This window comes from Argiope bruennichi, chromosome 5, assembly GCF_947563725.1.
Source record: "Argiope bruennichi chromosome 5, qqArgBrue1.1, whole genome shotgun sequence".
NCBI lineage: Eukaryota > Metazoa > Arthropoda > Arachnida > Araneae > Araneidae > Argiope > Argiope bruennichi.
Genome location: NC_079155.1, coordinates 2,432,046 through 2,447,476, shown reverse-complemented (window position 1 = coordinate 2,447,476; position 15,431 = coordinate 2,432,046). Strand labels below are relative to the sequence as shown.

At 30.3% G+C, this 15,431-nt stretch overlaps 1 protein-coding gene across 8 annotated transcripts in view; it reads left to right on the top strand.

The window, feature by feature from the left end:
* Window positions 1-15,431, top strand: part of LOC129968548 (polypeptide N-acetylgalactosaminyltransferase 13-like) — a 342,413-nt gene that overhangs the window by 74,540 nt on the left and 252,442 nt on the right. The gene's annotated exons all lie outside the window — the stretch shown is intronic.

The window sequence follows — 15,431 nt, the reverse complement described above, 5'->3', positions numbered from 1 at the left end:
ATATAAATCTTAAAACTGCCATGAAGCAAAGGAGAATCGACGACAAGCGATATATTCGCATTCATTGTCTTAAGGTATTTTAATGTGAATGTTGAGAAGCATTGAAATGTTTCTGCATACATTTATGAAGTTACAAGTTTTCATTTATGCAACTTTTTGCAACAATATGAAGGTTTTAAGAAAAAAAACTCTTTGAATAAAAAAAAAATCAGTCAGTATCTGTTACGTTTCTATGAAACGCTTGATCCTGGACTCTTTTAAATACAAATGCGTTAACACGTTAATGCGATTGTATTTAAACTAACGATTGATTTGTTTCGGCATTCCTCAAACTTTTTTTAATGTAACTGATTTTTTTTCTGATATTTCATTTTCGCATTTAAAATTTATAAATGAAAGTCAGCATGCCATAAAAAGATAGTCTTTTATAGAAATGTTAATCATCCATAAATGGCAATACGACCTGAAATGTTTCTTCATTTCGAATAATTTCCAATTGAACAAATATTTATTGTTGTTTCGTTTTCATACTTATATTTTGATATATCGCGTTTTCTTTCATTTATAAATTAAGAAGGTTTCTAATAAAATAACACGTTTTACTTATTTTAGTTATATTTATTAATAGCATGCATATTATAATTTTTATTGATGTCCGGGAGAAAGGGATTTCCTGTGCTCAACAGCTAGGCTTGCTCAGATACCTATATTTATATATCCTTTTTTTTGCTTGTAAACTGTTTAAAATGTACAGTGAAATATATTATATATTGATATGCATAACTCTGTTCCCTCTAACCTCTGAACCAATATAATATTTACCATGAAAAATGGAACCTCATTAATAAACCATCTCCAGTTCTTGCCAAACAAGTATCTTTCATCTATTATTCAGGAAACACCTTTTATTCCTTGGTGAGAAAAAAAAAAAAACAAAAAAAAAAAACGTCAAATCCATCTTTTTCATTCACGAAACCGACCGATTCTGCGGCAGATAGTGAGCCCACCCTCGGTAGCATTCAATTTCAACAGCCGATTAAGGGAAGTCCTTTTTGCTTACCGAAGGGTCCGGCTCCCGACAGAGATTAATGAGGGAAAGCTGTGCGTGACGACCGCGTTTCCCAACTCTGCTGCATTTTGTTGCTCCCATAAAATGGGGTTTTGGTACGGGGCAGGACCCGAAGATGGACGACACTTTAATACTCCATATCTTGGGCCTGAAGATAATGTGTTGGAATGTGGTGGTTTCTTCATCAAGGAGAATGAGGTATAAACTATGATGAAAATGAATTTAGGACTTGCTTAATGATTTATTGGAAGAGATTTGGATGAAATAGAATTAGTGGAATTAATTTGGGAAAGTCGATAGATGTAGTGAAATGATTTTAGATGAAACAGATTCACTGGAAAAGATTTTGATGAAAACTCTGTGTGATCGTTGACTTCTTTATTTGAAAGAAATTTGAAGTTATGGAATGGATTATTCTCATATTTCAGTGCATTCGCCAAAACACTGCATCAAAGAATGCAGTTAATGGTGAAATATTATAGTCTGCGCTAGATGGAGAGCAAATAAATTTCGAATCAATAATAATAAGAGAATGGATGTTTCCTGTTATAACAAATATATAAGCATTGCTGGATTGTAACCACTGCAAGGAAATCGCAATATTCGATTTTATATTCCGGTTTCTCAAGAACTTTTGCAAGCCTAAAATATTTTTAATATTATATGTACAAACAATTCTTGGCAAAAATAAAACAATAAAAATTTACATAAAAATCATTACCATTTGTTCCACAGCTTGTAAAAAAAAAAAAAAAAAAAAACCTTCAAAATTTATTCAGAAACATTTTGTAGTTACTGCTGTGTGTTGTATTATTGTTGTATCTAAGAATATCAATTCAAAATCCAGTAAGTTCAATTTTGCATATTTTCGTTCTTTTCAATATAAATAATGGATTTTGAATTTAAAAAAATAGCAAATTGAACAGTTGGACGAGGAGTTATCATAACTTATAACAATAAGTAAAATCAATATTAATAGTAAAATCATAAAAATTCAGATATCAAGTGAAAAAAAAAAACGAGAATTTAATTTAGTCAAAGTTTAATAGTTTTAGTTTTTCGGCATTATAAACTAATGAATTAAGAAATTATTTACGTATTTTTTTACAAAAAAAAAAGGAATTTCTACGTCTGTGCAATTACTTATATACTTAAATTGTAAACCAGTATTAAACTAGTTATTTGATAACGTTTATATAAAAAAGTTCTGTCGCAAATGAACCATCTTATTGCTTTAAAATATGAAATTAATAAACATAAATTCAGTACTACAATAATAAGGAGTTTAATAATTATTAAAATAGTCAATGCCATTTCACTTTTCAGTCACCGTTGATGACTATTTTGTTCGTTGTGAATACTGATTACGTTTCATTTAATCTCCTACATATAGTCTGACATGGTTCTTATTAATAAAGTATTTTCAAATTGTGATCAAAATTTTAGTAGCGTTATTTTAGTATCTTTAGCTTTGTGGCTTTGTTCTGATGATTGTATACATGAAACTCTTGCGGAGTCTGATCGAGTGTGGAGGTGAAAGCATAAAACTCAGATGAAGCTGCTTTATCTAACATTACATTTTAAGTTGTTCTGTGCAGTGTCGTAGCTTTATTTTCTTATTCCTCATACAAAATCGCCTACTGACTAAGATGAAATGGGTTGTGTGCCATTTGCATTTATCATGTGAATATATCCAAATGCAAATTTGATAGATTTGAAGCGTGACTCAAAATGAAATATATTGTAGAAATAATGATAAAAGTTTCAATTTCACAACGACTGTAATACGAATAGTTCAATACGATATGATAGCATAGAGGAAGTAACACGATAACATTGTTTCGAATCTGCACTCTTGCATTCTTGTGCACTTTGTCTCATGGTGCGAAAGAGAGTTTGCAACCATCTAATGAACCATGAATGGTCACCTGGCCATTTAGCGACTTTGGTCAAATAAACAGAAGGTCTCGAAACTACTGGAATTTGTACGATGCTCTGATTAGGAGTCTATTTACAGGATCCTTCTAAAAGTTTCCGTGACCTTCTGTGACAAATATAAAATCACATGAGACAGAATTAAAGCGAGTAGTTCAAAAAATTCTCTGCTTGGAGTGTTGATCAAGGAGTTCATTCTCCCTGAGCGCTTCGTATTGCGGTTCTTGAACAACAATTTGCTGCTGATATGTTGTCGTTTTTTTGCAAGAATGTTTTCCTGTACACTATGGCTGCGTTTTTATGCTTTCTTGTAGAGCAAAGCATCGCTATTCGTTGTGAAGCTTGTTATTTTTTACCTCACCCTCATTAAACGGATTTCCGATAACAGTATGAAATATTTATAAAAAAATTTCAAAGTTTCGGGAAAAAATTTGATAACTATTAATAAAGCATGTACAAGAAAAATGAAGGTTTTCATAAAGACAATCTTTTACATTTTAAAATGGGGTGAAAATCGTTTACTATGTGGTAGAATTTTCAGAAGTGATCGATCCAAATGAGAAAATTTTGCTTCAAGTTGATTTTTTTTAATTAAATAGCCACCTATGGCAAAGTAAGTCCCCAACTCAACGCACAAATATAATAAATACAACTAACATTTAACAAATATATAATTTTATCTGTTAAATATTTTAACAAGGTAGAAATAATTATTGCAAAAAAAAAAAAAAAAAAAGCTGAAGAAATCAGTCTTAATTTCCTCAATCAAAAACACTTAGAGACTCGTTAGTATCGAAAATGTATTATTCACATCTTCCGTGATGAAATGTCACTTGACTGAATGCTTCAACATAGAGTGACGTTTGAGTTTATCTCTTCTTTTTAACTGTTAAATAATTTTAATAGAAAGTTTCTTAAACGAGGGGAAAAGTTGTTTTTTTACTTACTTATTAAATAATTTGAAATAAAATTTTATCAAATGAATCAGCTAATAGTTATTTAACTTTCAGAATACATATGCAAGTAAATCGTCATATATAAACACTTAAACATTTGAATCGTATTGTTAGAATAATGACTGTTCTGCTAGAATAATGACTATTTCTTAACAAATGGCGTGCCCTCATGAAGAAAAACTCAGTTTTTATTAATTTAATACGTTTGAATAATTGTCATTATCTGTGAATGACAAAATGCACGAACACAAAGTAAGTTTTTCCTAAACTATGAACTTGTTACCATTCAATAACTGCCACATACCATGGAAGAAATATAAATATCTAAATCGAACTCCATCACATGCAGAACCATTCCATCGTCTCTTTTAACGCCTATCTTGATGCGCATCATTTTTCTAATATTGCTGAAAAAAATTATAAATAATCTTATATTATGGGAAGTAGATTTTGGTGCTTTTGCACTTCGGCGTATCTGTGTCTGAGGCGGGCGTTTCTCCAGAAAAGGGCAGAATAGATTTCAATAGATCGTTGATTGATATTTTAAAAGCATGAGATCACTAAGAAAATAAATTCTCAACAATGATCCATTTTTGCATTGATACACATATCTTTATAAAGCATGTGAGAATTTCAAATGTGTGCATAACAAAATTTACACTCACAGAGAATTAGTATTCAAGCATATTGTTGCGGTGAGTTGGAAATCAAATAGGATGTTAATTGTTTATTTAGGAACTGTAAGGTCTCGTAACGGAGTGAAGTTGGTTTTTGAGAATCAGGGAAATTTCCAGAAAATTCTATCTCCCACTTCATCATATAATAATTCTTTAGCCCAGTTTCGGAGTTGGTTCAGCTGTTAGACATATCAAAACCTACTCAGCTATGATTTCTGTGATTCGTGCTCCTGTAGCTTTTTCTCTATTGCGATGGAGCTTTCAATATAAACGCATATTTCTTCTCTCATATTCATTTCTGTTTTTTTTTTACCACAAATTAAATCACTTTTACCTAAGAAGCATGCCTCATCATTTGTGCTTCTCTTCACAGGTGAGATGCGGTGCTACGAAATACATGTTTCATAATTTGCTATAAGTTTCTTTTGGTGTGCATATGAATAAAAAATTCTGATTATTCAAGCATTTTAACTCAATTCTTTATTTGAATTTTGTGATTTACTTATTCTTAAGATACATCCTGCCAAACATTTCACTTTATATTTGCTCAGTTTCATGTAAAATTTGTATTTTCATAGATATAGGTAATTTTGAGTGTTTTACTAAGCAAAAGAAATATAATTATTTGAAAATATTTTTAATAGTATATTGACACTAAAACTACTTTTGTATGCACATATTTTAATATGTATAATGTTAACTATTTATTCTCAATTATTATTCACTTAAATAATAAGCTAATCGATTAATTATCGATACTATTAAATAATTGGCTAATTAATTTAATAGCAATATTTCATATACCAAGTAACTTAGCATTTATACAAAGGAAAAACCCGTAAGAATTGAATAGTTCTCATGCAATAAGAAAGTCTCGACTAAAAATGTCTTTCCATTATAGTTTTCAACATAATTAAAATTAAAATTACAAGTTATTATTAAGTTAATTAGAAACCTTAAAATGAAAATGAATTGAAATGTTTCAATAATTACTTCTTAGCATATTAAAATATTAAAGCATATTAAAATATATACATTCAAAAATTTTTAGCATCTATAAACTATGAATGGAATATATGTTTGAATAATTGTATGCTTTTTGCATGACATGATAAACATGCACATAAAGTAACTTAGGCTGTATAAACTATTAAAGCACAAAATAAATTTAAAGTATAATGCCGAATTCTTAGTTAAAAATATATAATTAAAATAAGTATGTCATTAAATCTTTATAGATGTGAAATTAGCGTAATAAACGCGTAATTTAAAGTAGCAATAAACTTTAAAAGAAGGATTTGGAGCGCTAATATGAGAAAACTTGCAGGAAATCCTAATTTTTTCAAGGACGTTATACTTTTAACATTGCAATAAAAGTCAAAAACATGTAGACAATCTAGAAATATTCTTTTTAAATTAATTTCATAAAGAAGCCGCCGAATAGTGATGGTAATGAAAACTGAGTATACATACGAAACGCCAAATATCGAAAATAGCCGTTGAATGTTGACTGTACCAGTTACAAGGCAACATAGATTTGAAATACATTCGTTTGATCAGGGTTTAGGGGTTTGACTCAGTTATTTACTTTACTCTACAGTTTATTGAGAACACTCAGGCAACATCTAATTTGCTTTAAAAAGGAAACACCTTGCGTCGAGGGACAGTTTTCCTCCGACAAAATAATGCTAGATCTCACATGTCTAGAATGACCCTCTCACATGTCTAGAATACAAATTGAAGGAGTTTGAGGCCTCTCACCCACCAAATGATACAACTATCGCCTTGTTTTGCTATCGAATATTTTTGTCGATGATATCTTAACTCGGAAAATACTTTTCAACATTTTATCTTTTTTTTCTCCTCACACCCCAACATGTTGGAACTGCCAAGAAGTCTTCCATCTGACAAAGTGATGAGTGCAAATGCTTCATAATACTACTCTTGATTCATTTCTAGTAATTTATTGTTTTCTGTTTATTCGCTAATAAAATTTGATTTCAAGAATTCTTTTATTAACAGAAAATGACATAATAACAGCAGTGTAAAAGATATCATATATCAAAATTTAAAGACGTCATACAAAGTTTTAAAAATAAAGTATATTATAAAAAAAAAGTAGAATTCAGTTATGATGAAAACGAGCATTAGAATTTATTCTATTACTGATCTGCAAATGCAAACTCAAAAGTTTACATCCATGCAGTATTGTATTAAATACATCATAAATATTATATCTACAATATGGATATTTTCTCTTGGTTACTAAGTATTTAAATTTAGATTTCATTCATTGAGTTCACTTGTTTTTCATAATATTGGTCGGATTGGATCTGCGGCATTTATTTGTTGCTATTATAAATATACAGTCTGGTTTCCTTTACTAACCACGCTGAGCGGTAAATAAATAATTTCTCTTAATTGAAATCCAGTGCCTAAGCACGCTGATGATCCTAAATATTTTAAGAGAATTTGCATCGTGCGACCATTTCCGGAAACCAAGTAATAATCGAATTAATGAGAACATGAGAGGAATATGCTCTGAATTGAATATTTATAGACTATTTTAATAATAATCACCTTAATGGTCCAACGTCACAATCGTTTTAGATTTCCTCCACTCGAAACAAAACAGATCAGAATCCCCCATCTCTGCGACATATCTTAATTCAGTTTAAATCAGAATACAAACGATCTTTCGATAAAGTTTTGACAATATGTGATAACGGAAACATAACTCGGAAAATTTCAAGCAACTCTCAAGGCAGAATGAATGGCATGTTTCCTCTTGAGGTATCCGGCTAATATTCTTTACGAATCAACTGTTTGAAACGGTTCTCCCAATGGAATATCTTTATTTCTACCCACTCTTTAAAGAATACAAATAGCCGTATTACTAAATGGAAAGAGGCAGAATTTAAAACTTACTATTGAATATTTTGAGGTGCATAATTAATGCAGAACTTGTCATTTTATTTTCCGGTTAATAAGGCATAGAACCCGATTTAGATTTAAAATGAAGCAAATAAGACATGGACAGATAGAGAAAAATAATTAAAGAAATTAAGACCTCTTTCACAATGATTAATATAACATTCAAAATAAAAAATAATTCAAATATCTTTGCTTGAACAAGGTCAGTATTTATGTTTGTTAATGTTAATATTTTTGGTCAAGTATCGAGAGCTCCTTTTTTTTATTTGCGTTTATTTAGTTTCCTTACATTTTAGTAAAGATAGATTTTTAAAGCAATTTTTTTTATTCACTTTATGATTTACTTGATTTGGAAAATTTATATAGATGTGTGTTGCAACAGCAATTCAATATTTTTTTTTACATTTTCAAAAGTTAAATATTAAAGAACCGATTCATTTAAAATAATTCTTGATTTCATATGATAGAATTTGCTAGTAAATTCGATTAGTAATTAATAACTATTAAAAATGCTAAAAATTAAAAAAAAATGTTATTTTAAAACTGTATTTTTATCAAACTAAAATAATTTCCTATTGTTTGGAGCATTTACAATTGCATACTCTTAAAATTGTTACTTTATTGTAATTATTTGTGTGCACTCCAAACGCATCAAACGAAAGTCATCTCGAGAATCCATAATTCATCTTCCTTGAAACAAAAGCATGGACGTCGCAAGACATTGTAAGAAAACATGGACGGTTGCGTTAGTCAGGAAACCACTCACGTTGACTTCATTCAATTGGCAGGACAATGATTTATTTTTAAAAAGATATTCATAAATGTCTGTCCCTAAATTTATTTATGATTTGTTTGACAGCAAGTCCATTTTCGGTCTTTTGTTATTGTGTAAAAGTTATATATACAGATTCTAACTTTACATTAAATTATAATACCATAATTTTTAAAAAAAATCCTATATTACAGGGTGTTTATAAAGTCCCGGACCCATTTTGATGTTTAATAACTCATAAAATAATAAAGATATGAACACACTTATGACATTTATTGATGGAATAACTCATATATTTTCCTTTTCAGGTTTGAATATTTTTACTTTTGTAAATATCGTTTGCGCGTGTGGTTAATTTCAGATAATTTCATTTTCCAGTCTAAATATCTGTACTTTTCTAAATATTGTCTGCTTATTAATTGCATTTTTCTCTCTTTTGTTTTTGTCACCTATTGCAATGTTATGTTTACTTTTGATGCAATGTAGTACTTTTGTATGTGATGTTTTATTCGAGCGGATATTAAGGAGAATGCATACACCACAAGAGAAAGCACAGATTTTATGGTGGTTCATAGAAATGAAATCGATAGTGCAAGCACAGAGAAATTTCAGAAGAATTTACCAAAAAGATCCTCCATCCAAAAACAGCACCTTGCGGTGGAAAAAGAATTTTCTAAAAATTGGAAGTATCGAAGATAAGAAACGTTCCAGACGTCCTTGTACAAGTGATTTTGATGTTGAGCGTGTCAGAGAGACATTTTTACACAATCCTAGAATATCTGTGAGATCAGCGGCAACAGAATTGGATATGCCAATTTCGACGGTGTACAAGGTTATTAAGAAAAAATTAAGACTGCATGCATACAAAGTTCAAATTGTTCAAGTTTTGGAACCGAACGATAGACCTAGGAGGATGGCCTTTGCAACAGATATGCTAAGAAGGATAGAAGATGCTGCTGATTTTCTGAAGAGCATAATGTTCTCCGATGAAGCATCCTTTCATGTTTCTGGCATTGTTAATCGCCATAAAGTGCGCAAATGGCTCTGTGGATGCCGACATGCTTGTCGCTACCTGGCGTGAAATTGACTATCGACTTGATATTCTCCGTGCGACGGAGGGGCACACGTGGAAGTTCATTGACAAGGGTCATGAAACTTTTTGAGTCTATTTAACCATTTATGTTATTAATTTAAATCTATCTTTATTATTTTATGAGTTATTAAACATCAAAATGGGTCCGGGACTTTATAAACACCCTGTATTTGATTTGATGAATAATATTCCAAACATTTGCCGTTAGTTCAGTTTATTTTACAATCATTTTATAATCTATTAGTCTTCGAACGGTATAAAAAAAGTAATATAAAGTAACACTACAAAAAAACCATTTGGAATTTTCTTGCAGTTAATATTTTAATAAAACATATGGGTGAATACCTCATACATACCAAAAAATTGTCGAAAAATTGTTGTGGGGTGAAATTCAAATTATTCAAAAAGTGAGTTTAGAAAATAACAGATAATTTGACGAACTATTTACAATCTACACTATCTCTTACATATTATTTATTAGATATTGAAATGCAGTCATCTTGAATTCGTTTTTCATTTTCGAGTCTTTCTCTAAAAATGTTATTTGATTTCTTAGACTCTTGAAAAAGAGTAGTTTTGAAGCAATGTCTCTCAACCGCATTGACAAGATTTTTTTTCCTCAGCATGATTTAAAATATTAACTTTGCCTAACAACAGGAATAATGTATGGGGGTACAATTAATAAAAAAAAAACTCACCTTTCAACTTTCAATTAATTGCGCAAATTCCTATTTCATTTCAGTTTCCAGTATATTTCATCATAGATGGATCAAGTTTGTTTCTTTTAACATCAATTTTTAAACAAACATTGTTTTTACATAAATTGAAAATTCTATGCTAATAGTAGATAAAACGTCTTGTTGGTATATATATATATATATATATATATATATATATATATATATATATATATATATCGCTGTAGGGTTTTGTTTTAGTCGAGAAAAAAGGATGATGACAAAAAAACATAATACTGTATTATTTTAATATCAAATAATTTTTTCGAAGATAAAATTGCTATTGAAGTTACTTGTGGGTGCTTTCAAAACACATGAAGGTTCTTCATTCTCCGTTTCTGTTCATTTTCAAACAAACTTGTCTTTTCTTTTTTAATTCGTTACAATTTTATTAAAATGATTTGAATGACTTTTTCCTACAATTCCTTTCTTCCATCCTTTCCTGGAATTCTGTCTCGTTTTTGCTGAAAAAAATATTTATTTTTAGAATGAGCAATTATATTTCTGTGATATGTATTCATTGTAAATGCGTTTATGAGATGTTAGAAAAGTATTTTGTGAAGCAACATTTTCATTTATTGATTTACAAATTTTTGAGGGATTTATTATTTTTAATGAACTATAAAAACACAGCATAATTACATTTAGATTTTCAAAACAGTGAATTTAACAAATAGTGGAAGCAATTAAGTGACTAATATTCAAAAAAATCTCTATTTTAAAAAAAATTTAGTGGGTAAACTCCAAATGAAATATTTTGTATTCCAGATTATAAGTTTCTTTAAATATTGTATCATTTTATAGCAACTTGGATATTTAACATCTACTTTAAGATGTTACTATGCTACTGAGTTTTTGAATATTAATATGTCACTACTTTTGCACTTCATTTAACTCCTGGTTAGAAAACTTTTAAATTGCTTCGAATATTACGATTTGTGGAGCATTTTTACGTTACCTGTCGTAGAGAATTTTAAAAATTCTAGATTTTCTACTGTTTGAAACTGTTCAATTTAACATATGCATTATTTTTAGGGAAGATGTGGTAAGAAGATTCGTTTTGAATACGTAATTTTTAAATTGATGATATTAAATATTTATGAATTGTTTCATTTTATGAAGTCCATAGCAAGGTGTGAAGCCATCGCTAGAATAGGGAATAAGCGGTTTCCTCATTCCCGAGGAAGCAAAATACCATTATTGAGATCCTTTGCCGATAAAGAATCACCTACCTATAAGATTCTCTTAATGATGTCTATTTTGTATAGTTCTGCGTACGCAAATTGCATACGGCTGCCAGATCTTTCATCTTACCCCATATGTTTCAGATTAAATGCAGTTTAGTAAATGAATTTTGTTATGTAAAAAAACAAGATCACACCATCACTCGATTGCTTAAAAACTGTGTTTAATAATGACAAGACAAATATTTGATTCTGATGAATCTCTACACATGTCATTTTATCTACTTTTTATGAATATGGTGTAACTAGGGATTGCAATACCGGTATACCGGGATACCGAATACCGGTATTTTGAGCCATTTGTACAATTTTGTAATACCGGTATTCGCAAATTTAAATACCGGTTTTTCGGTATTTATTAGAAATTTTTTAAATTGCCTCCACTATATGTTCAGCGATAACCAACATAACAAAATAGTATAAGTTTTTGTTTTTATGTTTCCCTAACGGGCGAAATTAATTAACTAATGAATGGCTTAATTGCTTAAATCTAAATTAGCGAAACATGGATTATCCCTGAAAGAAGATATTGTATCCATAACGGAGCAACAGTTATGAAAAAAGTTGGAAAGTTGATTGGTGCAAATCAGCAATTGCGCTATGCTCATGGAATTCAATTAGGAGTAATAGATGTATTATACCAAAAAAATAAAGAACAGAAGAATCCAAACACTGTGGATATAGAAACTTCGGCCACTGAAGACAGAAAGAGAGTGATATTGACAATGAAGATAATGACAATGAAATTGTGGAAGAAGATATTGCGAATGAGAATGAAATATTAACCCATCAAGAATTGCTTCCTATAATTTATAAAGTTCGAAAAATTGTTAAGATATTTAAACTTTCCCCTACAAAAAATGCCATATTACAAAAATATATACTAACTAATAATAGATTCTAAGACACGTTGGAACAATTTACTCCTAATGATGGAACGATTTTTGAAATGTAGAAATCCAATCCAAAAAGCAATAATCGACTTAAACCTGTAAATTAATTTTTCAAATAGTAAATTCGACATTATATCCAGGACTATATCAGCTCGACTTCCAATAAAACTGACTATTGAGGCATTATGTCGGAGAGATTTTAATTTATTAACAGCTAATGCAACAATAGAATTCATGTTGCAATCATGAAAGAACAGCACACATCACTATCTGAAGAATTATATATTACATTGAAAAATCGCACAGAAGAAAGGCATACCGAAATAGAAAATGTCTTATGGTATTTACATAATTATAATGATTTTAAAAATGAAAATGGAAAAGAAGAAAAGAAAATAACCAATTCAAATCTGATTAAGTTTATAGTAAATTTTCTTAAATTTTTTTACCCATAAACCTATCCACATTCAAAAGAATTCTGTTCAGTTATCGAAGATTATGATGACACTAATGTCGATAGTGAAAAGGAATTGTCTCTTGAACAAAAATTAGAATTGGCGATAAATAAGAAAATTTCAACGAACCAAAATACAATACAGAAATCAGCTATATCCAAAACCATCCGATAAGAAATCGATTTATTTGAAGATGAGGGATTTAGAGGTAAATACTTGGAAAGAGTATATCGCGCATTGCTAACAGTACCACTAACTATCGTAGATGCCGAAAGAGCGTCTTCGACAGCTAGTAATTTTTGCACAAAACTACTTTTCAGGCTTAATGACAGTACAATCGATGCATTATGTTTTTTAAGATCACATTTCAAAAATTTGTATAAGTACCACAAACTGAATAGTGATATTTACAATTTTTTGTGAATTAAATAAATAAGTTGTTCCTTTACTTTTTTGTAATTCTTTATATACTGTTATAATTTATAAGTTACATATTATTTTTTGTGATATTTACACTTTCTTATAAAACTGACAAATAAAATAAAGAAACGCCTTGTTTTCTTTCTTTATCTAAAATTTCTAATACCGGTATTAAAACCGGTATCCCGGTATTAAGATCTAAAAAATACCGAATACCGGTATTGAAATTTTGGTCCGGTATTGCAATCCCTAGGTGTAACGTGGGAAGACCGCGATTTCACGGATTTTAGGTTCATTTATTTAAACTCTTCCTAGACACGTTGAGTTTACCTCTCAAAATCGTACAAACTTGCAATCAATGCACACCACAACAATTATATTGTGGGGAAATTTAATCATCCATTTTTAAGACAGCAACACTGGAATGGTCCTACAATATTTTCCGAAAAATGTTTTATTTAAAAATGCAAGCTTATTCCATTTGTCTATCTACATCCACATAATCTTATAACCTCAAGGCCGCCCCCAATCCATCCCTTCTTTCGTGGTCTAAAAATTCTCTTCCTGCTTTCTGCCCTCTTCGGAAATTAAGAACTCAAAATTAGACCTTCCTCGCCTCGCATCTTCCCTATCCGATTAAATCGCCGAGAGTTGGGAGGATCTAAACACCGCATCTGCTGCTTTAATCGATCCCGCTGAATTTCTGAATACCCCCAAGTGGTGCTACCGCCCTTCCAAGATTGCCAGTAGGACACGAGCGGCCCGTCCAATAAAAGGGAATACTCTGCTTCCCACCCCCGACTTTGGACTGCCGAAAATAGTTCGCGACACTCAGTAGCAGGCGGAAAGGGAGTTCCCAGACTGGAAATGAAATTGCCTTTCATTTAAAGCCCCGCTCCGAAGCTGTCCTTTTTCCTGCTGGTTTTCTTAGCCTCTCTCTCGGGCGCAGTACTGCCGTTGAAAATGTATAAAGGCACTGAGGATAATAAATAACCTCCGCCTTCTCACCACTGGAAAGGACTACTCGTTTTAATGGCCGGTAGCATTTGGGGAGGTAAAGTTTTTATGTGCAGACTTTGGATGAATTTAGATAAAGGGTAAAGCTTGAACAGTGTTGAGAATTCTTGTACTTGCTACTTTCAAAACTCCTTTGCGTAAGTTTTCAGTGTGGAAAAAGAGTTAAAAAAATGTAATAATAGTAAAAAAGAAAAACATTGCAATGTGCTTTAAGAAATTAAATTTCAGCAACTCTTGTAATAGTTTTTAAGCGTGAATGTTTTTGTGTCGAAGGATGAAAATATTTCGAATTCTTTCTTTCAATCTGTGCATCCATTTTTAGTCATTCAGGGGAAGTTTTGCCACGCGCTCACCTGATGCGATGTGTGCACTTTGATTCAACAATGCGCATGAGCACTTTTGGATTGCTTTTCTCTTTTTGTCTTTCTAAAGAATTTTAAAATTTAGTAATCCATAAAGAATAATCAACTTATTAAATGTTTGCAAATTTTTAAAGAATAAATTTTGATTAAACAATGGATTTTTAAAATGAATTCTAATTAGAATTTTGTTTCACTTGTTTGTATGCATTGAGGTTATTTTTATTGTTATTAAATATAAAAAAATAACATGAATGATGCAGATTAAAACCCTTTTGGTGGGAGAAAATGTGTTGGTTCAGATTTATTTACAGAACTTAATTTGCTTCTTAAGACGAGTCACTCAGCATTCCCAATCATTGTTCTTCTTTTCGATTAACCTTTTTATTTTTAACTACTCACTTCTGACGCACTTCCCACAACCCTTATTTCTTCTTGAAAATTTCTTATTTAAAGATTTAGTTTATTTAAAGAAATGTTTTTTGTGTTAACAATTTAATTTAGACAAACGACTTGAATGAACCTAATAAAATCTGAGGGATTTATTTTTCCTTTTGCATTTAATTATATTTTTTATAATAATGCTTGCCATACATCCAAAGAAAAGGAGAAAAAAATATTGAAATAATTTCGTTTTAACTTATGATAACTAATGATTGCTCATCAATAATCATCAAGTATTTAAGAAACAGGTTTTTCTATGCAATTTTTGAGTTTGTTTGAGAAATGAAGGAAGAACTCCAAACGTGAGATAATATCGATCAAGCTTTCACTCTAAAGAAGAGGAGGCTCTTTTCACAACTTTTGTATTTGTGAAGGGGATTAAACATGTTATTTCTTTAATTACTTTTACTTTTACGGTGCTTTTTA